We start from the raw sequence: 24,832 nt of genomic DNA, 5'->3' as shown, positions 1-24,832 counted from the left end.
CTCCCTCTCTCTCGACCATTCGACCCTCAGCATCTTCTCCTGCACCCCAAGGCAGCAGTGGGGAACACTCAGCCACGGTGCCCTGACACCACTTGGCATCTCCTGTGCTGCCCCAGTCCCAGTGGGCATGGGCCCCTTCCAGGCAGGGAAGAGGGCAGGAAGGCAGAAGCTGATCAAATAGCAGAGCAGCAGCAGCCAGGATCTCACCCTCCCTTAGCCTGCAAAGCCTGAGGGAAACCTTCTCTCTGCTCAGCTTGGCTGCCTTTGGAAGCATCAGCCCTGATGAGAGCCAGAGCACTGCTCTCATCCACCCCAGCTCTTTTAAGTACTTAAACCCTCACTGCTTCCCTCCATGGGCCTTTGATCCAGCTCCAAAGCTAGAAAGGTTCTGCCCGGGGCAAATACCCAGGGAAACGATCCATTTGGAGGCATCTAGAGCAGGGAAAGGAAACCTCCAATTGCAATAACAGATGGGAAAAACAAGAAGGGAAATTTTGTAGCCATTTGTACTGTTTTTCCTCATGTAAACCTGGGGAGGTGGGATAGCTACTCCTCCACAGGTGTTACGTGCTGTGGGGGGATGGAGAACATGGCTGCTGCTGGAGCAGATCTGGAGCTGCAGCCTCAGGGACTGCTCTGCACTTCAGTGTTTGTGGCTGATGGGGGTTGAAGAGTTCATGTGGGTCCCAAAATAGACCAGCAGTGCAGCAGTGTTCCTGTCAGAGCCAGGGGCCAGTCACCACAGCACAATGAGGTAGCTTGAGGCACAGATGCCACCACAGTGGTTATGGTGGGGAGAGTGGTGAGGAACAGTAGTGCTGCTTCCACAATCAGCTGGGAGCAGAGGATCCAAGATAAGCCACAGGCAACGTGTGGAGTGATGCTTCTGGCTGGCTCTGCTCCTCTTCCTCCCACAGAGAAGCTCCCAGAAGGATCAGGAGGACTTGCTGTTCTTCCCCAGGAGCTGCAGTCTGGCAGAGGCACGGGCTGGGCTGGGCTGTCCCTCTGATCTGCATTGCCCTGTCAGATCAGCCCCTGCCAGGTCTCAGCACATCTGTGCTGCTTCCCTGGTGTGCTCCCAGCCCTGGGGGCAACATTTGTGCCTCAAGGGGAGTCACAGCCTCCCCTGCATGCTCCTACTGTGTTAAAGCTTCCAAGGAGGAACAATGCTGAGAAGAGGTGTGACAAAGAGACAAAGGGAATGGTGTTCTCCCGGCAGTGTTAGTACCTTCCAGAACACTTTACTTGGAACTTCTAAGAACAACACCAGTCCTTACTTAAATTGATGGGGAAACTACCCCGAAATGTGTGGTCATTTGGCAGAAAGAAAACCTTCCCAGCCTTTCCCCTGGTGGGAAGTGCAAGGTGGGTTGGGACAGGCCTTCTGGAGTGATGGGACCCCTTTGGTCCTTTGGGGTCAATTCCTGATTTGTCTTCCCAGCCCCAGAGTCCTCTCAGCCTGGTATCTTTCCCTGCCCTTGTCTCACAGTTAAAGTTGCCCTGTCACTGCTGCAAGGCCTGGTCATTGCCTCCCTCCTGCCTGAGATGGAGCAATTCTGCTCCAGGTTGTCTTTGCAGCTTCACAAGTCTGCTCAGAAATCTCCTGGCCGACCTTGGCCCTTCTTGAGCCCACGTTTGGTAACTTTCCACTGCTCTGAGCTCCGGCCTGCCCATGTTGGGGTAAGAGAAAACTGGTTGTGCTGGGCAGGAACCACTTCTTGTCCTCAGCTGGTTCCACCTGGTAGCCCACAGTTCCGAGTGAGTGCCCAGCTCCCCACACTGCCGCAGGTGGGGCCCTGGCATAGCGGGGTGGGGCACCTCAGCACTCACCCTCTTGGTCATCTCAGCCACGGCTCTGGATTTGTGTGTCCCCAGATCACTTGGATCTCCCCCACCCAGCTGCACGTTGCTATGTGTGAGGGGTGAACTCCCCCTGGCAACAGACGTGTCCCCATTTCTTGGTGTCACACCCAGCACCCTGCTGATGCTTGGCAGCATTCAACTCTGGAGATGGCATTGGGTCTACCACACCTTTTACTTGTGGGCAAACCCAAGGGAGTTGGCAGCTCCATCCCTTGGACCATGGTTTCCCTGCCAGTCTGGAGTGTAGTGGGAAGACATGATGCCCACCACAGCCCCAGCCATCCTCCATGCAGGTGGGTGACTCCTGGGACTCCTTCTGACTGTACCTCTGCAGCAAATGTCCTCTTCCAGCATGGCATCCACCCCCAGATTTTGTCATCGGCCCTTTGCCACCAAGCTGGGGCAATCTGGGGACACAGCATTTTCAGGGGTCTCTGGGATGTTCCCACCTCATGCTCGGGGCTGTCTTGCTCACAATGAGCAGCCTGACATGATGTCCTGCCACCCTTCCCCAGGAGCTCTGGTCCCATCTCTGTGTCCCAGGGTGTCTGGTTTGCCCCTTCACTCTCTCCCCTTGCTGTTGACCATGGCAGGGCATCCAGCCAGAGCTCACAGTCACACGAGTGTGGCTGGAAAACTGGTTGGGGATGCAGCAAAGCCACCCTCCGTGTCCTCCACTCCCAGCTTCCCTGGGGCCACGTCCTTGTGCCAATGGGATGGGGAGCGTAACAACCTCCTCTTTTACAAGGAACTTGGAATCTGGTTCCTTCCACTGCCTTGCCTGAGATAAGCCTTCCCTCAGGGTTTGTTTATTAGGAAACTTCCCTCCCTCCCAATCCCTGAGTTCCATTGCTCTTGAAGCTGGAGGAGAAGGAATTCTTGAGCAGGAGCAGCTGTACCCACCCGGGGTTAGAAACCCATAAAAGTTGTGCAGCTCCACTGACCAGGAGCTGCTGGGCTCTGAGCTTGCCAGGGACCTGCTGTGACCCCATATCCCCCCAGCCCAAGGAGCAGGGGGGCTGCTGCCTCATCAGGGCAAGGGAGGGATTTGGCTGGGTCCTCCATCTGTTGATTGGGAGTGGGCTTGGATGGCAGGAAAATGGGGGGGACACACAAGTAGGGGGAGTGTGGCCAACCATGGCCAGGAACGATGGCTATCTGTGGGCCTGCGGTGTAAAGGGTGGGTAATGGCTGCTATCAGATGCCTCTAGGGTGACCAAATAGCCGTGTAATGGCTCCTGTGCTGGAGTGGGCTGAGGGCCCTGGGGGTGCAGATTGCAGCCTGGATAAGCCACCCCTGTAGTTCAACTCCCATCTATTATTTAAATGTAAGGGTAAGTGCTTTCATTTTTTCAACTGGAATGGTGCCACCAGCTCAGCTACCTCCCTGGTGGCCTTCGAGTCCCTGGGGAGGGGACTGCCTTGGACAGCCATGGCAGGGCAGAGAGGGGAGCCATCCCCTCTGTGGGGGTGCTACCAGTACCCCTGGGGACAAGGTGCAGAGGCTGATGGACAGGGTGGACCTGGGGGACACGGGATAAGACCGTGCACCCTCTCTCTCTGCTCTTCCCTCTACCAGAACTCAGAGTCTGGTATTGTGGTCCCAAAGTCCAGCCATGGTGGATTGTGAAGGAGACGGAAAGAAAAGGCCATGTGTGTGTGCAGAGACTTCTGCAGGAGCAAGTGGTGTCATGGTAGGATATGGGGAATGACTTCAAACTGAAAGAGAGAAGGTTTAGATTACTGATTACAAAGAAATCCTTCCCTGTGAGGGTGGTGAAGCCTTGGCACAGGTTGCCCAGATCCCTGGAAGTGTCCAAGGCCAGGTTGAACGGGGCTTGGAGCAGCCTGGGATAGTGGAAGTTGTCCCTGTTCATGGCAGGGGGGGAAGAGAGATGAGGTTTGAGGTTCCTTCCCACTCAAATCATTCTGGAAATCTGGGATTCCATGAATTAGGACACTCATGGCTTCTGTGAGGACATATCTCAGCCTGACTTCTGCTGTCAGACACAGTGGGCAGCCCCTCTCCCCAGCACAGGATGAGCCAGTGGGATCCTGGTGTTGATCCAACACAATGAAAGAGTCAAAGCCCACCCACATAAACACAGACCACACTCAGCCAGTGTCAACATCTGGCCACATCCTGCTGGTGGCTCACCTGGCACCTCAAAAACAGAGGCTCTGTGATAGGAACTGTGGGATGAACTGCTGCAGCATTCAGCCAGAACAGACAGAACTCCCAGGAAAAAACAAAGCAGCCAGCAGTAACTCCCACTCGGAGGTTTTCCCTTTAATGGTTTGGTTTTTGTTTTGTACATTCGTAAAACTGTGAACAATAAATACTGTGTGATCGGCCCCCAGCTTCCACTTGCCCCCCCTGCTTTCTGCAGAGGTGAGGGACACAGGGAGTGACACAGGGAGGGCTGCTCTCCTCATGGGAGGTGCCCAGCTCACATCATGGGCACCACAGAGCAAGGCAGCATCCCAGCTCTGGCAGCAGGATGGAGTCAGGGTCTGGGGACAGAGAGGTGACAGTGTGCAGGCAACATCTCAGCTAAAAAGGAGTGAAAGGCAGCATGGCCTGGTGGGGTGGACATGGATCTCCTGCTGAAGCTCAGGGCTGATGGTCCTAGAGCTCAGCTACCCCTCTGATGTCCTGGATCTCCAAGGTGCCCACATTCAGATGGGGATCTGCTAAAAAATATGGGATGATGCTTGGAACTGGGAGGAGATGTGGTTTCCAGGTAGGCAGAGAGAGACCTACATGACTTGTTGTTCCTCAGAGGAGGTAAAGGCAGGGAAGGATGTCAAGGGAAAATGGGATTCCAACTTCCTGGCTGTGCCTGTGGATTTCCTGCTGTGACTGGGCTGCAGGTCCAGGCATGGAAGAAGAGATGGTGAGCAGGGAGAGTAGGGAGCCCTGAGATATGGGAACAGGGAGGTGCTGGCAAGGGGGGTATGGGCTGACAGAGTAGTGAGGGGTCTGGGAAGTGGAGGTGACAGCAGGGCTTGGAGTGTCAGAGGGGCACAGGGTGGCAGAAGAGGCTGGAGAGAGACTGGGAGGCTGTTGGGGGAGGCTAATGTGAGCAAGGTGCTTGATGTGGAGGGTCTGCTGTGCTGGTGGTGTTCTGGCATCCAGAGATGACAGCACAATTCACACCCAGAAAGGCTGGCAATGCCACACCCAGAAAGGCTGGCAATGCCACCTCCCTGGGCTCTGGGATTGAGGAACTTCCACCCAGGTTCTGGGCTCTGTCCTGGTGGGGTCTTCTCACCTTCTCTTGTGGGACCAAGGCCATGCTGGAAAGCAGCTGGACATGGCCCATCAGGAAGATCTGGAGCTGGCTCAAAAGGGCTGCACTGCAGAGCAGAGCATCTCTCTGAATGTCCCCCTTCCCCCCACCCCACACTTTCCTCCAGAGAGAAGAGACCAATAACCCACAAGGGCCCTGTGCCCTAAGTAAATTCTTGCAGTGAAAAATAAACCCCTTTGATGATGTGGAAGCTTTGTCCAGAGAGCAATCAGGTGAGAAGGGCCAACTCTCCATATTGTCTGGGTCCATCAAAGCACCCGGGAGTCCCAGGTCCCAGTGGCCCACACTCTTTGGGCCCAGAGTGTGTAAAGCTCCCAGGATGTGCTGTGTACGTCCCTTATTTGTCCTCTTTGTCCTGCCTTTCTGGCCCCCATCCCAGCACTTCCCATTTCAAGGAACAAGCCACCAAGCTGGTGAAGGGCCTGGGTGCTAACAGAACACCTCACCATGTCCTGAATACATGTGGATGGGAGAGGAAATGCTTTTCCAGGAGAGCACTACAGGGAAGGACTCCAAGAGTTCCTGGACCAGGCATGAGGGCATCCTGAGCCAGACCAGATGTTTCTTACAAGGGTGGTGGGGACAGGCACGTGTGACTGCCCTGCAGTGGGTCCCAGTCTGCCCAACAGAGTCAGGAGCCTCCAGTGAACACAGGGAGAATGTTTTGGGAAGGCCAGTGCTGATCCCACAAGCAGCAGGCACCTGCCTGGATGGTTTGATCTTCAGTGTTCTGGCTCAGGGGTGGTTGCTCAGCATTGTTCCAACTTGGAACAGGCCCTTGGAAGTTTGTCCCTTCACAGTTGTTTTGGGGGTTTGTGTCCCTTGAGCTCTGTGGTTCACAGCAATGTCCTTCTCACCCATTTTGCTGTCCCACGTGCCAGCGTTTGAGGGATTAGGACTAGTGAGCAGGAGCTCCTGAGAGCTGAACTCTGCAGGATGGGGGCCTTGGGGAGGAACATGCATCACATCTGCATGGGGAGAGAGGGAGGGAAGGTCCTTTCTGTGTGAAGGCAAAAGGAGGACCAGGACACTGGATGGTCAGTGGACAGCAACAAGACCTCACAGCTCAGCATTGGCAAATGGCCCAGGCAAGAGGGCTCAGGAGCCAGGTGTGGAGCTGGTGGCTCCAGTGTCGCACTTGTCATTGTGACTGGCAGGATGTTCTTGTCTCCACAGTGCAGCAAACTCTTGGCCTCTGGGGCAATCCAGCTGGCCATCTGGTTCCTGGCTGTGATCCTCCAGCCTCTGTGAGACAAAGCCACTGTGTCTTTGCTCTGTACAAGATGACAGCTGTGGTGTGTTTGAGCACAACCTGGACCAAGGCTTGGCCCTCTGTAGTCCCTCCCCTGTCTACAGATTGTGGGAACTGGGTTGCAAATGTCCCTGAGTGTCCCTGATGAGAGGGCTGGGTGAGCCTTTTGATGAATCTTGGTGCTTTTGTCAGTTTCCTCTTGGTGTTTTTAGCAGTTTTCTCTTGGTGCCTGCCCCTTTCTAAGGGAGTTCCAGGACTGGGGTGCTGAGGCTGGGAGCATGCAGAGCCCAGCAGCACTGTCTGTGACACATTGGGGAGCACAGGGACTGGATTTTACACCTGGTGGATTCAGACGGGGGAGCTGCTGGAACCCCACACAACGTGGTCCCAGCCAGGCAACGGTGGAGCTGTCATCCATGGCGAAGAGGAGTGGAGAGGTGATACACTGGGAAGGTGAAGCATGAGGTGGTCAGTGAGATCCAAGAGCTTTTGAGCAAGGTGAACTCAGGGGTCAGCATGCAGAGGGCTGTGGACGCACACGGCGTCGGTGTCGCCGGGGAGGCCGCAGGACAGGGAGCGCTGCACGGCCCGGCAGCCCAGGGGCCCGTCCTCGGCGCCGGCCGGGAGCTGCGGGCCCTGCGTGCTGCCGGACCGGCCGTCGGAGCAGAGCAGCACGCTGGAGTCTGCCTCGCACTTGGTGGGCCGGCTGTAGTAGGGCTCCATGACGTGGCGCAGCTCCAGGGGCACGGTGAGGGGCAGCACCTCGGCCTTGATCACGGCACCCAGCGGGGCCTCGGAGGAGGCCGCCCGCAGGCTCTCGGAGCGGCTCATCTTGATCAGCAGGTCAATGGTTTTGTTCTCAGCCTCGAGGAGGCAGCTGGGCAGCCCCTCCCCGTCTCCAGCCTCCCCGGTGGCCGGACATTTGCTGAGTGGCCCTTGCTCTTTGCCGTGCAGCTTCTCGCTTCCCAGGCTCATGCTGCAGGGCTCCTTCTTGGCCTGCTGGACCTTCTCCAGACCTTCAGAGGATCTCTTCACCGACAGATCCAGCGGTCCCTCGTGGGGTTTAGTGGCTTTCTCCAGTGCCTGGTGGATGTGGTAGAGCTCTCTTCGGATTTTGACCAGCTGGTCCCTCAGCTCTTTTTGCCCGGGGGTGTCCTCCTTTGCTAGATCAGACAGTTTCTTCTCCACCTCTTGGTACTCCTCCAAGGTTTTGGACAGGTCCCCAATAAGCACGGTTGTCGCCTCAGGGCCCGTCATGGCAGAAGTCTCTTGAGGTTGGCTCTGCTTGCAGAGGCCGTGGTCCAGGGCAGCACCCACAGAGGGAAGGACTTCAGTGTCATTGCCCCTCTCTGGTTCCTCAGGCTGGACTGTGAGGACATCCGAGTGCCAGTGGTCCAGGGCCTTGGGGATGTGGCCAGGGTTGGCCCTTGGACCACTGCAGAGAAGAAGCGGATACAATCAGTAGGGGAAAAGACAGGAAAATCCTCGCGCTTGTGTCCAGGGCCAGCGTTACCAGATTAGCCAGGTTTCCTCCACTGGCTGCTGCCAGCGTGAGACCCTTCCAGGAAGGGCTGTGGTCAGAGCAGGCAGAGCCCTGGCTGGACCTGCTCCTGGCGCTGCACTCCCAGAGGAAGGTGGATCCTGACACACGCTATTTCATGGCACCCACAAAGGGAGAGGCCAGCCTGGGGAGATGGTGCTGATCCCACCTCAGCTAGCCCAGCCTGGATTCCCCCTCTTCTTGGAGCACTGGAGAATGTTGGTGGAAATGACTGTACCACAGTCCTGAAGGCCCAATTGCAGGGAATCTGTCCAGCCAGCCTGAGGGCATGGAAAGGGCATGTGGAGATAGAAAACCAGAGATCTTCTCCACAGAAAGCTACTCTGGGTGTCAAAACTGTGGGTTTACAGCTTTTGTGACATTTTTCTTGGAGCCACAGCTGGACTTGCACAACCAGGGGAGGAGCTGAAATTCTGTTCAAAGGAGCTGTGCACATTTCTAGCCTCAGGTAAAAGGAAATATTTGGGAATGTGACCCTCCTTCTGGGCTTTGAAACCAGAAGGTAAATCAAAGGAATGCAAATGTGTATGTTTAAAAATAGACAATGATTGCTCTAGCAAACCTGGGATGTCTGGGGACACAAGAGGTGCTTTCCTGGTGCCTGGGGAGCCCAGGTCCACTCCACACAGACACCACATCACCTCTGACTCCATATAGATCAGGGAAAGGCAAGGGACAGCAAGTGTGACATAGCTCAGATGGTTTGCTGCACTTGGGGGCTTTTGAGGCCCTGGAGGGCAGGGAACTCTGCTTGGGTGGGCACTGGTGTGGACCACCAGCCTGAAGAGTGCTCAGCTCCCTGGGACTCATCACATGGATTAGTGGGGGGAAGAGAAACAACAGGATATGGAGATAAACAATAACAACCTGAAGTGAGGAGGAGGAAGAGAGATCTCAGGCACCTTACCTGCTCTGGTAGCTGAGCTTCCCAGGCATCATCCTTTCGGGTCCTATCAAATCCAGCCCATTGGCAGGGAACTTCCTCTTCAGCAGGTTTCTTGGAGGGCTGCTGGTCTCCAGACAGGTCACCACCGGCAACTCTGTCTTCCTGACACTGCTGTGAGTGAAAGCCCCATCCTTCATCCCCACCATGGTTTGGTAGATGTCAGTGGCTGACTTCTTGCGTAGGTTGCTGAGGCCCAAAGCTGGGTTGCTCTCCTTCTCCTGGGACAGCCATTTCTCTTCTTCTTCCTGCCCCACCATGGCAGAATGGCTGAGCTCGGAACCTGGCTCCTCCCGGACACCTTTGGCCCAAGGAAAACCTGTCTTCAGCACGGGAACTTTCAGCAGCCCGGGTTTGTTTGGCTCACTGGAAGGTTTGGTTTGGGGTGGCGTGGGCATGACCGAGCCCACCAGCTGCTGGGGGTCTGGCTTGCTGGAGGACATCTTGCTCTCTGTGGAGCCGAAGGTGTGCTCGAAGAGCAGGGGGTAGTAGAAGCGGGGGAGGAAGGCTGAGCGCTCGGGGCTCTGCAGAGGCTGGAAGTGAGAGGCGTGGGGGTGCATCAGCTGGGCTGTGGAGGCCAGGAAGGGCAGCTGAGCCAAGTGAGGGTGTGTTGTCGTGCTGTTGGCCATGGTGGGGCTCAGGTAGGAGAAGAGACTGGGGTTCAAAGGGTAGTTAATACCCAGCAGGGAGAGGTTTAGGCCCTGAGGTTCATGGTAGTCACTGTAGGCTGGAGGGGGGTAGCACGGGATAATGTTGCTGTCGGTACAAGGTGGGGAGACCTCAGGTGTGTTCCTCCTTTGCCCATTTGCCACCAGTTTCCACTGCTCCATCAAGATCCCACCACTGGCCAGGCATTTCTTTGGCACTTTGCAATGCTTTGGCTTTGCATCTAGGTCAGGGGAGGCCATTTCCCTGCTCTTCATGACATGGTTCTTGAGGGAGAAGACATCTGTGATGATGAAGTCGGGCTCCACCTCCTTGCAAGGCTTGTTGTCCCTCTTGTTCTTGAAGCCGAAGACCAAAGTGTTCATTTCTGGTTCAGCTGGGTCACCTTGGCAACCTGGCTCTTCGTTTCTCTCTTTCTTCTCCCCCGCATCCATCTCCCTCAGCAGGCCAGCAACATCCTCCTCCTCCTCCTGGAACTGGCCACCTTCCTCACCAGCCCCCTCAGCAGGCAAGATCTCCACCCCTGCCATCGGCTTCTCCTCGTGGCCATCCCTGCTGGGGACCTGCTTGGCGCGGGCGGAGGCTCCCGGGGTGGCCGCGGGGTCGCAGGTGTCCTGCTCGTCCCGCCGCCCGCGCAGGCGGGAGCTCTCGGTGTGCAGCAGCCGCAGCTCCGGGTGGAGCAGGTTGCCCTTTTTGTAAGGCCAGTCAGACTCGATGAGGAGGGACAGGGAGTTCTTGCACAGGCTGTACTTCATGTGGTTGTAGAGGTGGGACTTCTCCATGCAGGTGAAGGGACACTGGAAGCATTTGTAATTGTAGGGTTTGCCCCATGGCCTCGGGATGTAGTGAGGCTTCTTCGGCTTTCTCTCCTTGTGCTTGTAGACCGAGGTCAGCTTGCAGCCCCCGTCGTCCTTGGACATGGTGGAGGCTGCCTGGAGATAGCTCGTGGTGGGAATGGAGGGGCACGGCAGGTGAGTCTTCCCACGCCTCTCTGGGAAGCACAATGTGCCCTGGAAGAGGGACAGCATGGAGGTGGTGAGCTGTGCCTGCAGCTCCCAGGGAGATTGCTCTGCTCTGTGGGCACCTCCTGGCCCCACACAGGGGAGTTTCTGGGAGCTCAGCATGGAGCTCGCAGGTTTGAGATTTAAACCCAGGCTGGATGGAATTTTTGATGGAATTTTTGCCCAAACCCTGCAGGTATGCCTGTATACACCGATCCCATTATCAACCCTCTTCTCTGAAACCCCCCCAGAGGAAAAGGAAAACAAACACTATTAAAGGCGTTGGAGCTAAACCACCTCAAACTGACATTGAGGTGCCCAGGTGACCTGCCTGAACAGCCAGAGCCTCTCTGGGGCAGCCCCAGCCCAGCTCAGGGATCATTTCCCTGCTGAGGGCAGGGGATAAAAGAGAAAAGAGTCAGCAGCCCCAATACCGTGCTGGTCATGGACTCATTTGGCTTTGCCATATCCTGGGGTACAGCAGTGCCAGAGCCTCCAAAGCTGTGGCACCAAAATTACTGCAGAGCTGGGCTAAATTTGACACCTGCAACCCTGCATGTGAATGTGTGATCCAGGAGCAAAGAAGGCAGTGGGATTGATGGACTGGATGGGAGAGGCTGCAGACTGACTGCCTGAAACCTGGTGTTACTGTGGAAAAGCAGCGCAGCCTCCCTGGCCCCATGGGACTGGCACTGTCCTGTGACAGAACAGGGATAATCTGGCCTGGAAAACCAATCTAGGCTAAACTACACCTCCCCCACTTCCAGGTGGTGCCAAGATCAAAATGTCCAGCCAATATTCCCCACAGGACACTGACACTGGGCTGCCCCCTCTGTGCTTCCCACCACAAGCTGCCTGGGGTTGTCATGCCTGTCCCACAGCCTGGCCCCCACCAGCTCTGAGATGGGCAGGAGGCGCAGCTCCCCCACTCCTCAACTCCCAGAGGAGTCAGACTGCAGAGGCACCAGTCATGAAATTGGGCTTCTTCACAGATGGCCAAGCAGTCATGGGGCACCCAACACTGATGCAAATGCCTGTGTCACCCCTCCAGATGCTGCTTTGCTCTGGAAGGACTTGCCAGCTTCTCCTGGGGAGAGCAGAGAATTAGAGGGCTCATTCTGTGTGTCTGGGGCTCATTTCTCAGGGGCCAAACCCTTCCCCCATGTACCAGGTCCCAGGGTAGAGCTCTGCCCCAGAGACCCTGCAGCCAGACTGGTGTGGGAATGCAGAACCCAGAAAGGAAAAGGCCAGAAGCAGCTCCAGATTGGCACCAATGTGGCAGCTGGAGCCATTTGGGGAAAAAATCTACTCCCTGGCTTCTGGGAAGAAGGAGACAGGATTTGGAGGATGGGAAGGGAAACAGTGTGTGTCTCTGGAACTTTGGGCAGCTGGGACAGGGATTTGCCTGGGGCCAGGCCCAGGCAATGGCTCAAGAACCTGACAGCCCCTGCAACAGACCCTCCTCCCCAGCGCCTGGAGTGTGCCTAGCCATAGCCCACATCCTTCTGCACGTGGTCTGGGGCTTCCCTGTGGGGATGGGGGGACCATTGCAGCTCCCAGGGCAGGCGGATCAGAACAGCGGGGCCAAAGGGCTGGGATCAGAGTGGGATGGGCAGGGAAGGAGTCCTGCAGCAGCACCACACCAGAGGATGGATTGCCACATGGCCCAGTCGTAGTGCCCACCTCCTGTGGCTGGATGGCATTCCTGGTGCTCCCCTTGGTGAGCCCACACCTTGGGGCTGGCCTCTTGCCCTGCAGCCCCATGACCCTGTGCTTTTTCCCCTAATCATCTTGCTCCAGGTACACAGGGATGCTCTGGCTGCAGCCTGCAATACCAGTGGCCCTGGGGGGAACAGTCCTGTGGGGACAGTCCCACCAGCCCCATGCCCAGGCAGTGGCTGTGCTGGGCTGAAGAATGGTCCCATGCTCTGGTACCCACTCTCCTCACCAGGGGCACCTAGGGGCCTCCCCTTCCCCTGGGAGCATGTTTGTGTAATAGAATTACCTCCACAGAACCCTTTCCAATTTCTTTCTGAGGTCTGACATCAAACAGTGGGGTATTTCCCACCTGCCATGGAATAAGCCACACTGTGGCTTTCCCAGGGGCAGGCTGAGCTGCAGGCAGGGCTGGGGGACAACCCCTGCATGCCCACGTTGTGGGCTGAGCTGGTACTCGACCCTGCCACCAAGATCTGCTCATCCAGAAAATAGGCAAAAACGTCCCCTTGTAAGGAACCAGCGTCCCCTGGGATGTGGGGGGGAGCCCCAGGGGTGCAGCCCTGACCTGCAGCAGCCCAGATTGGTTTCTCCCATCACAGTGGGATGTGCAGGCAGAGCTTGGGGCCTCCTGCCTGCAGGTTCACCTCAGCACTCTCCACTGCCCACGGGGACATGCCTGTCCTTCAGCCCTCAGCCACGATGTGTGTGTGTCACCCTGTGAGCCGTGAGAGCTGCACACACGCTGCGCTGCCCGGGGGAGCAGAAGGGATGCAGCAGCAGCTGGGCAGGATTGGGCCCCTCTGAGCATCACTCCCTGCATCCAGCCACTGAGCCTGGGGTGCCCTGAGCATCCTGGACCTGCTTGTCCCTGGTCCCCTGCCCCTTGTCACCCTGCTGGAGGGTGAGAAACCAAGAGTGACGGAGCGGGGAGCTGGGCGCCTTGGCCCCGCTGCTATGCATGTCGCCTGTTTGCAGGTCAGTTGAACAAACATTTGCTGTTTGTATGCCAGAGGCAGATTAAATCTTTGCTGGAAGACTGGAACTGGTTGTTCCATTCCTGCACACCTGATCCTTCTCCTCCAAGACTGCTGCGAGAGCCGTTTGTTCCCCTCCTGTGCCCGGCAGTGCAGAGGATGGCAGAGAGATGTCCCGTGTAGGGACAGGCAGCTTGGCTGCTTCCACATCCTTAACGCTGCAGAGAGGAGCAGCAAGGGAGGAAAAGGGGAAAGAGCAAAAAGGAAGAACGGGAGAGAGTGGGGAAATGCCCTGCGTGTGAGGCAGGCAGGCTCCGGCAGAGCGGAGGCATCCCCAGAGCCGGCTCAGGCCCTGCGGAGCAGGGAGACAGGCGTTGCGGCTCCTGGTTGCTGAGCAGTTCCCGCACCAGCAGATCTTCGTGGTCTGCTGAGTCTCTCTCTGCCACAACACATTATTTCCAGTGGGCTGTCAGCTGCGGCGGCGGGGGCCGTGCCTGGGGGCAGCGCGCGGCGGGCACCGCGCACCTGTGCCTGGGAATTGCAGCATCCCCGCTCTCCTCCCCGGGACTGCCGAGGGGAGAGGGGCACGCTCCGATGGAGGGAGCCGAGCGGCAAGGGGAGAAGAAAGAGAAGGGGAGACAAAGGGAAGGAAGAAGAGAGAGATGCCCACGGAAGAGATCTGCAGTCCCTGACGCTCCAGTACTTAAAAAATGCCAGCCTGGTCTCCAGGGACAGGGATGCGGGAAAGGGCACACAGCCACTGGGGCAGCTGAGCCACAGCATCTCAGTTGTCCATCCAGCCCACATCTCAAATAACAGCCAAAACTCAATTTCCAGGATATAGGACAAGCATCTATGGTATTGCTCCAGTTTTCCTAACCCATCAGCCATCGCAGCAGACCTGGTGCCACTGGATGAAGCACAGAGAATGCACATCCCCACTCTGAACCTGCAGGAGCTTCTCTGGTAGCTGTGGACATGTTTAGCCCCTGAAGCATGCATAGCCCCATCCCCATGCTGCAGCAGGGAGTTCTTGGCACACCACCCAGAGTTTCATCCTCCAGCTTGTCCCCACAAATCTCATTTGATGCCCCCCAGTTCTTTCACTGGTAGAAGCAGCAACCATGGTCCTGTCCACTCTCCAGACACATGGTTCACCACCACACCTCTGCTTCACCATCTCCTTTCCAGGCTGAAGCTGAACACAGGGCCAAACCCTTCCAGATCCTATCCCTTTCCCTGAGCCTGCTTCTGATGTGTGGCAGCCACTTGCGGGAAGGGGCTCAGTCCACTGGGCTTCCTGCACCAATACAAACCCTCTCCACCTGTAGGTGGGCAGGGGAACTTGCCCTGATCTGCTTTTGCAGACTCCCAAGAGCTTTTCTGACTGGAACAAAGACCCCATCTCTCAAACTGATGTCCTTTCTTTGCTGCTGACCTCCAAGTGCTTCAGTGCTGACTGGGAGGCTGCCAGGTAGCTGCAACGCTCCCATGGAAACTGGCTACCCTCAACCTTTCCCAGATGGCTGTAGGACATGGCATGGAGGAATGGGCTCAGGAAAGGCACCAAAGTTCTTCTCCAGTCAGTGTTGTTGTGATGAACCTTCTGCCTTGCACCTCGTCCTACAGCTGAGGATTCCTGTGGTCTCCTACCCTCCACAGGTGGGATTTCACTGCTGGTGCCCTGCACAGCCAGCACCAACCACAGGACAGCTCTACCCTGCTCCTATCAGGTACTTCCCTCCAGGCTGTCCAGGCCACTCATTTCCCAGGGCTCAGCATCACTCCAGCCCGTGTGGCCCTGGCATTGCTGTTTGTCAGCCAGGGATGCACTGCCCTGGTGACTGTGCCAGGACAGGACAGTGTGGAGCAGAAGGATAGATCCTTTGGTGGGATCTTACACCAACCCCACAAACCTTCCTGCTCCTGCCGTTACCTGGACTCTGCCTTTCTGGAATTTCCCGTGGGGTTTTATCCCGTTTTCCCCAGCGCCGGGGCTGGAGAAGCCGGGCAGCGCCGCGGGAGGGGAGCGGCTGGGGCGGGAGCCACTGATCAATGCAAACCACTTTCCCTACGCTACACGCTTTTGCCGCAGGGGCTGCTCTGCTATTAGCGGCTATCGGGTCCCTTTTCGTTTTCATAGCCTGGAGTGGTGTGATTTGAGCTTTTAAGCGTTTATCGGAGCTGGATGAAGGCAATTTGCCATGGCAAAGCAGCAGACACTCGGCAAGAGGAGGGAAGCGTGGCTGGTGGGGCTGGGAGCTCTGCCCCTCCCCAGCCTCACGCTGTACAGCCGCTGAGTGACTGAGGCCATCCCACCACCTCTGCCTCTGGCTCCCTACATCAGCAGCTTTGAAACTATTCCCACCTCGAGCTGTGCCTTCCTCCAGCTTGATCTCGATATTGCACCAAAATCTCTTCTCTTCCCAAAACCACATCTTCAGAAGAGCTGGGGTTTCCTGTCTCCTCCAAACAGTCAATCTTTCCATGTCTGCCCACCCACCACATCTTCGTGTTCAAGGCCAGAGGCTGTGGCCCACAGCTCAGCATGGCTCTGCTGCTCAGAGGGTTCTTCATCACCACTGCTGTGTCTCCATATGTGGGCTCACCAAACCATGTGCTTTACACCCCAGGGGCAAGACAGAGTCATGGTCTACAAATCTGACAGCATTTGGATCCCCAGCCCTTGGGTTTCCAGTGTTTGGAGGGATCTGGAGTTTCTGGTTGGGGAAGCTTAGCTCTCTTCACAGGTGGATTTTGGTGAGACCCAAACCCCAGCCCAGATATGGGGTGGGTCCATCTTTGTGAGCATTGCTGCCTTTGGATGTGCAGGTTGTCTGGCATCTCCTGCCTGGCCTTGGGGTGTCCTTCAGCCACATGATGAACATGCTCCCTGTAGTCACAGCACCTCCACATGTGAAGTTTTCCCTCATTTTGTGTCAAATCTTCTCCCATTTGTGCACTTCCTCAAGAAGTGTTGCTATGTCTCTGACCTCTCCTCCAGCCTCCACCCGCAAAAAGTTGGCCTGAAGGCTCCCTGTGGCAACACCAACACCCTGTGAAAAGCATTCAACCAAGTGACAATGGGCTGGAGTCATCATCGTCTGCCTGTGACACTCACAGCACAACTCACAGGCTCCCTGAGAGATGAGATCAGGCCGTCACAGCCTCCAGGCTACTCTCCAGAGACCTGAGGGTCCCCCAGCGCAGAGGGCTTTCCTCCCACAGCCTTTCCTGCTGCGAGCCCTTCGGGGGAAGAGGCAGGTCCTGATGAGGAGATATCAGACTGTCTGTCCACATTATATCAACCACCCGCAAAGCTTCTGCCTCAGCCCCACTCTGGGAGCTTCCTACATCTTCCTCCACCTCCACTCTACCTGCTAATGGAGCCTCAGGAGACCACAGGCTCCCGGCCATGGAGTCAGCAGCTCATTGGCAAAATGATCTCCAAACTTGTGAAGACATCATCAGTGTCCGAATGAAAACGTGCAGCTGGATAGAGGGGAAGGTGTCTGTGCAGCTCAGGAGGATCAGCAGTGAGGTTGGCATGCAGGGATGTGCAGAGGAGGTGGTGTCCAGATGATGGACAGCTGGAGAGAACTTGGGGTGCTTAAGAAGTGTGTGCAGCTGGAAGGGGAATGTAGGTCCAGCCATCCTTTGTGCTAAAGTCTGTGTCATGCCTGTAATGTGCAGGGCTTTCCTGTTTCCAGAAGAAAATTCCATAGCTTTTTCCAGTTTCTATGACCTCTGAAATTCCTTTCCCCATTTACAAGTTTCTCCTTCTCCTGCTGCAGAAGATGGAGCCAAGGACTGATCCCACTGCCTGTGACCACCTGCACGGGGAGCTTCCCTTTCAGCCTTCCATCTGGAGGACCTCTGGGGATCTCCAGAAGCCCTTTCTGGTCACTGGCACCTGTCCCCTCTGTAAGCTGTGGCACACCAGCAGCAGTCCAAGACAGGCAATGTGGGGCTCAGCTCTGCCCAGATTACCAAAATTCACTTCTCCTGCCCACCACAGACCAAACCACCTGAGTGTCCTCAGTGTGGACACTGAGGTTAGATCAGCTCTCTGCCCACACGAGCACAGATCCCCAGTCTGGGTGTGGGCAAGATTCCACCTCCTCTGCCACCTCCCCTGCAGAGCAATGAGCTCTGTCATACACTGAGGTGCATTTAGTCACCCCTTGACCAAATTGAAGGCTCCCTGAGGCTCCTCAGACTTCTACAGCCGAGTTCCTCCTACTAGAAATATTTTCATCCACTTTACATTTATTCTTGAGCAGTTCACGTTCCATAAGTGTCCTCCACTTTGCTTCTGCGGCCTGGCAGAGCCCAGCTCTTTTTGCGTCTCCTAAGACAATCCAAAGTTTCCTATCTTGATACAAACTTGCTCACTCCCACCTGCTGTTGCTCAGGTGTCCTGCTCCACCAAATCACTCTCCATTTCCAGGTGCACCTTCTTGCAGTTCAAATTTACCTCTGGGGACAGGAACAGGGAGTCTTCACCCCTCCTCTGCCTGCCCCCCTCCTGCCTTGCAGTCCAGCCCTCTCCTGCTCCTGGATGTGTCCATTGCTGTGTCCTCGCTTATCCTTTGCTGTAGGAGGGGAGCTGCACACAGGGACATCCCAGGCATTTCCCTCACCCTTCCCTGTCCCCATTCTTCCTGCTGTCTTCAGAGCCTTTCCCATCCTCTCCTCTCTTGCTCCAGCTCCTGGCAGTTAAGATCCTGGCCCTGCTCGTGTCTTGGATGTGGCTCCTTTCCTGCAAAGCTGCTTTTTAGCTCATTTGCCAGGACATGCCCTGCTGCAGGGGGCTGCTGCATCCCAAATGCAGGACTTTACCATTACCTTTCTCCAGCTGGGAGCTGCACCTTGCACAGCCTGCCAGTCCAGCCAGTTTTTGACCCACCTTGTCATTCCTAGTTTAGCCACGAGGACATTGCAGGTGACCACGTCTGGGGCCATGCTAAGGTCACTTACAGAGGATCCCTTTTTCTCCCTCCCCTGTTTTGGTAGCCAGTCCACTCCTCACAGTGGGCACTTGTGCTGCTCTGGAAAGATTTGGCCCAAATAAATTCACCCTGGCACCTTCTTGCCTTCCTTGAAGATGGAAAGGATTTCAAGGGTGGCTCACAGCTGTCCCAGAGATCAAGATTATGTCTGGTTCACTCTGGGTGCTCCCTGATGGGTCTGAGCCGTGTGTGCTGCAGGGCCAGGGGCCACTGTGTCCCTGCAGGGACCTCTGCACATCTCAGCAGAGACTGGGATGGAGCTAGCAGTGCCCAGAGCTGGCCCTCTTGGGCCTTTCTTGCTTGGGTCAGTGTCCCCAGGGACTTGCAAAGCAGAGCATTGCTGGTGGCAGCCACCCAGCCCTCATTTGGGATCACCTCACGCAGCCAAAGAAGTTTGCTCAGGACAGAGCTGCCAGCAGACACTCAGTCACTGCCTCCCTCCTGATGGACTCTCCTGCCAGCTCAGGGGGGCAGGGAGGGCAGCAAAGGGGACCACAGGTCACAGGGAGCAGACCTGGCACAGGACACCCCCTTGTTTTCTTGGCTGGGGTGCTGTTCCCCCAGGGTAATCCCCAAAGGTCCTCCCTCCCCTAAGTCACTGGACGGGTCTCTTTGTAGCCAAAGCATGGCCAAGATGGGGCTGTGATTTCAACTACTCCTAGGAAAGGGGGGTGGCAATGCTGGGGCCCCTCCAGGAGGACATGGGCTTATCCCTGCTCCTCCAGCCAGCTATTTTGGGGTGGAGGCATTTAAATAATGGCAAGGTTCAACCAGCCAGCAAGGATCTGTCACCTGTGAAAGACTTGTTATGTTTAAGGTTACAGCCAATAAAATAAACTGGGGAGGGGGGGCTTGATATGCCATGTGCAGTTTTGTGACCACATCCATGAAATCCAGCCCACTCTAAAATCCATTTCAAAATGGTCCTAAATAGGAGAATCCCCTGCTTCTCCCTTCCCATCCTTAGGGGAACACAAACAATTTCCCCTGCTAAATAAAAATCTAAAGGGGAAATGGTTCAATGCTGGTAGGGAGAGCTTGGGAACAGCAGGGAAATTGCAGAGCAGAAAAGCTGGTTGGGATGGACTCCAGGGAATGTGGAGGAGCTCTGCCAGGCAGAAGCCTTCTCACAGGGATGGGACATCCTGGCACAGGGCCAGCACACAAGGACACCCCAAAACCCTTCAGGAGAGGATCTCAGATTGTTCCTGGGGGATACCCTGCTCCCAGCAGAGAGGAGGGAGGAGGCTGTTCTGAAGGGACACAGAGCACACCAGGCACCACTTCACACTCTGTGCACAACACACCTCTTTGCAGCCTCTCTGCAGGCAGATTGCTCTCCAAAACATGTTTTTCTTCGTATTTATTTTTATTATTATATACATATTTATTCTTGGGCAGGACCCCCTGCAGTGCTGTGGGCTGACCCGTGGGCAGTAGGCACCTCTCTACCTTCTGCTGAGTACTTGGTAGTAGTGTTTGGTTGGGCTCTTAACACAATTGAGGGTGGTGCTGCCTGCTGGGATCCTCCCTGTGTTTCCAGCTCCATTGCACCCTAAAAATGGGCTGAGCTGAGCTGTTCATCCCCTGGCCCTGCACCGTGGGCAGTGCCTGGGCTGCAGCGTGGGGACGGGAGCCGAGGGGTGCTGCTGTGAATGGAGGCAGAGACGCCGAGCAGGCAGGGAGCACTCGGCCACCAAATTGCCCAGCGAGGTCTGCACTGGCCAAGGGATGACCAGGAGGAGTAAGAAGGGCCCGAGGCAAAGCCACCGGGAGGAGGCAGGGATGTTATTAACCGGTGCAGGAAGCGGGAATTCAGCTCGTTAACCTGCGCTGTGCCGCAGGACGAGGTGGAATGGCCGTGCAGCCGCATTCCTGCGGGTCCCGGTGCCTGCACCGGGAGCAGCTGCTGTGACAGGGATGTCTGTGCAGGAAGGGGGTCTGTCTTCATCCCCCTTCCAAACCGGGGTCCCCCCACTGCCTCTGGATGGGCTCTGAAATTCCTTGGAATCTCCAGGAAAGAGTGAGAAGACCTAAGGCAATGAGGGGTGACACATCCACAACCTCCCGTCCCAGATTTTCACAGAGGGGAACCCAAATCCTCGTCATGGAGGAGGAGTGAGAGCAGGGCAGCAGCATCCAGTGGGCACCAGAGACTTCTCCCCGTGCCAGTCCCAGGGTTTGCCACCACCCTGATGCACAGCTGGGCCTCACTGACCTGATTTCCTTACCATTTTTCAAGAAGCCCCTGACTGCTGTGGACTATTCCTTGTTATGTGACCTTTTGATTTAATTGCCAAAATTCCTACAAACACGCATTCCCTGGCGTGAGGAAGTATATTCCTAGTTGACACCATTAAGCATCTTAGTAACTCACCTCCTCTGGCAATTCAACAACAGCTCAGTTTAGTTTTTGCTTCCTTTAAGAAGGATTCAGAGAAAAAAAAATATGGAAAACAAGTATAATACTGTCTTATTGTTACATTTCCCCCTTCCCCTGGTTTGTATTTTTTCACAATTGCAAACATGCATCACATCTCCAAACCTGCAGAAAACCATTGATCTTTTTGATTATTACCCAAACGTGGAGAGGTAAATATGTTGAAATTAACCTGCCCTCTCTGCCCTCCCAGGCTGGTTCCCTTTTCCCGATGTATCCTTTCATTTTCCCGTGGGGAAACCACTCAGATCTCTGCAATCACGGGGAAAGCATCCAAAATCCTCCACAAACTTTCTATTGTCAGGGACTCGCGTGAGCAGATCCCCGGTGAAGGCAGTCGGACGTGTCATTGGGAGAGCAACCCAAGCAGAAAGGCCCCATATGACCTCCCCGGTGCCGAGTGCCTTTAATAATCAGGAGTTACACGGCTTGCAAAGAGACCGAGGAGCGGGATCAAAGAGCATCACTTGGGAACAGTCGGCTCCCTGCTCCCAGCGGGTTTGCACATCCCCGCCCCGGGTACCGTCTCCTGCTCCCGCCAGAGCCGCTGCCTGCGGTGCGGCACAGGGCTCCGCTGGGCACCGCCAGATGCCCGGAAATTTATTTGGGAGAGTGCAAAAGTGGCAGGAGCAGACAGCTTTTAACGGGGGGTTGTTTTCCGCTCCAGGTCCTTGGTGGGTTTTGTTCCCTGCCCAGACCCGCAGTGAGTCCCTCTGCTGCCTCCAGCACCGTCCACCCTCCGCCCACCCCATCCCTCCCCAAAACAGATTGAAATGTCAGGACTTACAGCTCGGCCCCCGTCCCGGCTGGGTCCCTGCTCAGGGCCGGGAGGCTGCGGGGAGGCTGTGGGAGCGGGGCGAGGGCTGTCCCCCCCGTCCGGGACCCAGCGTCCCCAAAGCCCGCCGAGGCGGGGGGCAGGTGATGTCCGGAGCCACTCCTGAGCATTTACAGGGTTGTTTGCAGGAAACATCAAACTCGGCAACAGAAGCTCCAGCCCAGGAGTCATCGCCCCCGCCGTCCCTCCCCACCCTCTTGCTTGGTCTCATTTGTACCGATTTGCCCCGCAGGCTTCGCGCTGATTTGCCGTGTCCCTGGCAGGGCTTCGACCGGGGAGGGGGAGCGGGAGCCAGACGGGGAGCGGATCGGGGGGAGCAGCCATGGGGAGGGTGGTGGGGACCAACAGGAGCCTGGCTTGCCAAAAGCAGTTCAGACCTAGAAAAAGCTTTAATGTGCACAGACGGAGCAGGCTGGAAGCAAAACCAGCTGGGCTGGAAGAGAACGTGCTCGGCAAGAGGCTGGTTTGGGGCTGGGTGCGTGTGTGGCTCCGGGCTGGCTCCTTGCTCCAGCCCTCTGCCCCCGGAGGGAAGGCACAGAAGGGAGGGGAAGGTTACATGTGAAAATTCCCCTTCCAACATCAACTTTTCTTATCGACGAGTGATGGGCGCGATGCCAGCCTGGTTTTCTCTGCAATTAATGATTTACCTGCTCCTGCCACCACCCTTGCCCTGGCATCTCCTGCACCACATCTCCGGCTCAAAATCCCCCCTCTGTGCCACGAGATGGGTCCTCTGGAGCTGGCATAGTCCCACCATCATCCTCACATTGTGCCCACCCTGGAGCTGATACCATCACTGCCACGTCATGCCCACCCTGGTGCCCTGTGTGGGCTGAGCACCATCACCCATGGAGAGAGACAGGAGCCCCACGTAGGGGTGATTCGGAGCTTTGGGTGCTTCCCTTCTCCCTCTGCAGGTGCTTTTCTCCTAGAAGTGAGTCCCAGACCATCCAGTTGGGGTGTCTGGCACCCAGCAGGGTGTTTGCCCTGGTTGGAAGGACTGTGGGAAGCTGTATCCCAATAATCTCCTCACAAGATGTTAGATCCAGTCCAGGCATCGGCATTGGGCTGTCCCTATATGGCATGGTTTAATGCAATTCCTTAAAATCGGACCCTTCCAAAACCTCCTGATGCTCTGGGCCAGCTGATCTCTTTGGGGCCAAGAGAGGACACCATGTGTCCCCCCTCACACTCGGCCCCCCAGCTCCATGTCCCCGGTTGGTTATTTCTCAGGGCTCTGGTGTGTGTGCTGAAGCCCTGGATCCAGCACGGGTTACAGCCCTGGGGACTCCCCCGGCTCTGCAGCCCCTGTTCACGAGGGGCCCCCGGCTCTGCTGTGGCCGCCGCAGCGCGGCAGGGACGCAGCCCTTGCCGGGCTCTCCGCAGGCAGCCGGCCCCAATCTGCCGTGGCTCAGGGCCACCTGTGCTGGCAGCCCGCGCCATCTGCGAGGGGCTGCCACCCCCGCCCGGGTCAGCGAGCAGGGGACAACTGGGCTGGGGGCAGCACGGCTGCCTCGCTCCGTCCGGGTGGATGCCGCTGCATCCCGGAGGGGGGGAAGAGGAGGGGATGGGAGCAGCCCCTCCGCCGGTTCCTCCTGGGATCTGCCGCCGTGGGGCTTGCGGGGACATTCCTGAGCCCTTTAGTGGGACAGTGCGCACCCCGGCCGCGCCGGCTGGCTGCAGTGTCCACTCCCTGCTGCCTCGGGGGGTCCCCTGGTGCAGGGACGCAGAGGTGGATCCCGGGGGATCTTTGGGGATGTCTGGAATCCGGACCCCCATGCACTGAGCACGCGGCTGAGCATGGGGACATCCCGTCCCCTCCTGTCCAAGGGTGTCCCAAGGGGAGCAGCCAAAGGACCCCCGGGAGCCTGTTGGCAGAGAGATGTCTCTGCCCTCCTGCTCGCCCTGGTGGCAGCCACCATCCTCTCGTCCCTCCCCGCTCAGCTCCAGGAGCATCCTGAGAGCTCCCGGCCGCGGCCGGAGCCCACCGCGTGTCTGGAGCCCCCGAGCCGCTGGAGCCCGGCCCCGGCAGGCTCAGCCCGGGATCCCCGGGGCGCCGTGGCTGTGCCTGTCCTGCTCACAGGGGACGTCGTCCTTTGATGAGCCGATAACGGAGCCTGCCCTGCGCCTTCCTACAGGTAGCCGGAAAGTTTTATTCGACACCGGCTGCTGGAAAGGTCACGGCGTCCTCCTCCCCCTTCTATTTCTGGCCCGTGCCCTTTCGCCGTCAGACGGGAAGCGCTCCCGTGCTCTGGACCCCGGACTCGCCGTCTCGGTGCCTCGTCCCGGGGGCGGTGGGAGCGCTACGGGCAGGATGATCTGTGCCTGCCCACGCCGCCCGGCCTCTTCGGGGACCAGAGAAACCGCTGCCGGGCGGGGGGAGCCGCGTGCCATCGGCTTCACGGGAAATAATGGGAATTTGGGGGTGCCGCAGGAATCGCCGTGCCCCAAAGCCGGAGTAGGCGGGTCTGGCCCCGGGTGTCTCAGGCGCTGATGCGCTCCCGAGGCGCCGGGGCTACAGCGGTCGGTGCTGTGCCTGGAGCGGGGTGCCAGGGGGGCAGCGGGAGTGTGGAGTGTCGGAGGGACCCCGGGAACCTCGCCCAGGGTCGGTCCTTCAGCACAGACACACAGGCAGCTCTCAGCTGCCCTGCACAGGCTGGGCAGGTGGGAAGGAGAGTCACGGGAGCATTCCAGCACTGCGGAAACATGGGCTGTGCAACGCTCCCGGGTTTTACTGCTGCCACCCAAAAGTGAGAAGCAAAAAGGGAACATCCCTCACTGACAGCAGGAGACCGAAAAAGGGGATTCACCCTGAAAAGTGCCCTTTGCTCAAACCCTGCAGGTTTTTCCTAACTCTGAGAAAGAGCCAAACCTTCATCTGAGCTCTTCCTGTGGGCCAGGCAGGAAGAGCCCAGGGATCCACCAGCCTCCCCAGCCTCTGTGGCCTGGGATCACCCTGAACCCAGCCCTGCGTGCCTGGGTTGACTTTCAGCTGCACAAGGAGCCCTGGAGACCCTTTGTACCCCAGAGAGGGACCCCCGTTACTGCTCACAGCGTCCCAGCATGTCCAGGGAGAGCTGCAGAGGAGCCCAGCTCCCCTTCCCAGCCTCCCCAGTTTGCCCAGGCAGAGTTGCACCCCTCACAGTACAGAGCCTTTTCCAGCTCTGGGCCAACCTGAAGAAGGTTAAGAAAAGCCCCGGGGAGGTTTTTCATCCCTCTTTGTTCATGGAGCAAAGATATTCCCATCCCTGA

This window comes from Fringilla coelebs (genome assembly GCF_963513975.1).
Source record: "Fringilla coelebs genome assembly, chromosome: 16".
Lineage (NCBI taxonomy): Eukaryota > Metazoa > Chordata > Aves > Passeriformes > Fringillidae > Fringilla > Fringilla coelebs.
The sequence above is the reverse complement of the archived record's forward strand: the minus strand, read 5'-3'. Positions refer to the sequence as shown.